General features: G+C 45.0%; 1 pseudogene; it reads left to right on the forward strand.

Moving 5' to 3' along the window:
• The first annotated feature begins 429 nt into the window (after positions 1-429).
• On the forward strand, positions 430-1,605 carry LOC101059339 (RNA ligase 1-like; annotated as a pseudogene).
• Positions 1,606-2,764: the final 1,159 nt, after the last annotated feature.

The raw sequence follows: 2,764 nt of genomic DNA on the forward strand, positions 1-2,764 counted from the left end.
ATCCGCCCGCCTCGGCCTCCCAAAGTGCTGGGATTACAGGCGTGTGCCACCATGCCCAATGGTGTTTTGCCATGTTGGCCACGCTGGTCTCGAACTCCTGACCTCAAGTGATCTGGCTGCTTCGGCCTCCCAATGTGCTGGGATTACAGGCGTGAGCCACCGCGCCCGGCCTCTATTTCCATATTCTTAACCCTTCATTCATCATAATCCTGAAGGAGGAAGTCTAGAAAGAAAAAAAAAATCGGAGGTAAGGTTTTGGGGGCGCGGGCTGCAGCTGTCGCTGGGCGCGTGGTGTGGGCGGTCTGAGCCTCCGGCTTACTTGCTCAGGGCTTTCTTCCCGCGTGTGCTTGGCGCTGCTCACAAACGCGCTCTCCTCTAGCACCGCCTGCTGGGCCCACCACGAGGCGCCTGGGCTCCGTGTAGCGGAAAATGCCGTGTGTTTCTAGGGAGGTGAAAAAGGAGCCCTCCACCGAAAGGCAGAATCAGCCATTTAAAGTTTTGGCAACGAAAACTGTAAGTCATGAGGCATTAGATGCAGGTATATACAGTGCAATTCCAACAGAAAAAGTGGATGGAACATGTTGTTACGTTGCTACTTACAGAGATACCTTTCGGTTTGATTAGATAGAAAACCTAACAAACAACCTGTTAAAAGGTTTTAAAATTTTCTACATTCAAAAGAAAACTTCAAAGAATTTTCTTGGAATGTTGAGGAGTACTTCAAAGCTACTCCAGAGTGTTGGCTAGCAGCAAAGGAAACAGAAAAATTAAATAGGAATCTGGTCCATGACGAAACATGGACACATTCCTGGTGGGGCACCAGTAGAGAAAAATAACAAATAGCATTACTGGCATTCCTCTGTGGTTAATTATGAATTTGCAATTGATCTGGTACTAAAGCATCATCCTGAGGATCCTAGGCTTTTGGAAATTAGTGCCGTGCCATTATCAGATTTCTTGGAACAAACATTGCAGCTTATAGGAACAAATATCAATGGAAACCCATATGGGTTAGGAAGGAAGAAGCATCCACAATATGTTATACTACATGGACCATTTCAAATAAGAAACCTGCCTACATTGGGCCGAGTGTGGTGGCTCATGCCTGTAATCCCAGCACTTTGGGAGGCTGAGGTCGGCGGCTCACCTGAGGTCAGGAGTTCGAGACCAGCCCGGCCAATGTGGTGAAACCCCTTCTCTACTAAAAACACAAAAATTAGCTGAGCGTGGTGGCAGGCGCCTGTAATCCCAGCTACTCAGGAGGCTGAGCCAGGAGAATCGCTTGAGCCCAGGAGGCAGAGGCTGCAGAGAGCAGAGTCGCACCACTGCGCCACAGCCTGGGTGACAGAGCGAGACACCGACTCAAAAAAAGAAACCTGCCTATGTTGAAGCACAATGATCTGTTGTCCTGGTTTGAAAGCTGCAGAGTAGGTAAAGTGAAAGGAATAGTATGGGATTGCAGTGATGGCTGTTTAATTAAGGTCCATTACCATCGTCTATCCTCTTTGTTTACACTGGCCAATTGCAGATGTTTACATGAATTCAAAACCAGTAATTACCAATATGAAACTTAACAAATATGACTATGCTTTTGATACTGTTTAATAATTTTTTAAAATCAGAAATTTAGTAGGCTTAAAGATGTAATACTTGACATATAAAATGCAAGTGCAATTAAAATTAGTTTTATTTATTTATTTTTTGGAGACAGGGTCACCCACGCTGGAGTGTAGTGGTGTAATCACAGCTCACTGCAACCTCGACTTCCCAGGCTTAAATGATCCTCTCACCTCAGCCTCTTGAGTAGCTGGGACTATAGGATCATGCCACCATGCCTGGCTAATGTTTTTAATTTTTAAATTTTTTTTGTAGAGACAGGGTCTCAGTGTGTTGCCTAGTCTGGTCTTGAACTCCTGGACTCAAGTGATCCTCCTGCTTTGGCCTCCCAAAGTGATGGGATTACAGGGGCGAGCCACCTCACCTGGCCAGAATTAGTTTTATTATTAAAAAAAAAAAAAAAGAGAAGACAATCTGCAAAACAGAAAAAAGAATACGCCTGTTAAAAACTACAAAAGATAGCTGGGTGCGGTGAATCGTTTGAGTTCAGGAGTTTAAGACAAGCCTGAGCAACATGGTGAAACCCCATCTCTCCCAAAAATACAAAAATTAGCTGGGCATGTTGGTGCGTTGCCTGTGGTTCCAGCTACTTGGGAGGCTGAGGCTGGAAGATGGCTTGAGCTAGGAAGGTGGAGGTTATAGTGAGTTGAGATCATGCCACTGCACTCCAGCCTGGGCAACACAGTGAGACCTCATCCCCCACAAAATTACAAAAGACTGGGAGAAAGCAGAAACAAGTATTGGGAAGACTGTGCTATGTGTACAACACTCCTGTTCCACTAATAAAGGAATGTGACCTTTGATAGATTGAGTATAGGGAACATATAATGGAAGCATTAAAGGGGTGGATCTTCCTTACTTTTTGCCTCCACTCTACACTTTTAGGTCAGACGTTCCCCAAAAGGGGTATTATCAGGCCTAGAGTAGAGATAGATGAGAGGTGGTTGAAATTACTCTACTGTATAACATAATTAATATAAGCAGTGACTCTATGGGATCCTTTAAAGCTTTTATTTTCTGGGTAAACATTTGTACCTGGGCCAGTGCTGGAATTAGTGACTGCTTCCCACTCTTTCTGCTTTTCTTCTCTTGATCACCAGTGGCAGGAGGGTGAGGCTAGGTAGGAAGGAAAGCTTGATGTAGACTC

The sequence above is a fragment of the Pan troglodytes genome, chromosome 2 (assembly GCF_028858775.2).
Source record: "Pan troglodytes isolate AG18354 chromosome 2, NHGRI_mPanTro3-v2.0_pri, whole genome shotgun sequence".
Taxonomy (NCBI): domain Eukaryota; kingdom Metazoa; phylum Chordata; class Mammalia; order Primates; family Hominidae; genus Pan; species Pan troglodytes.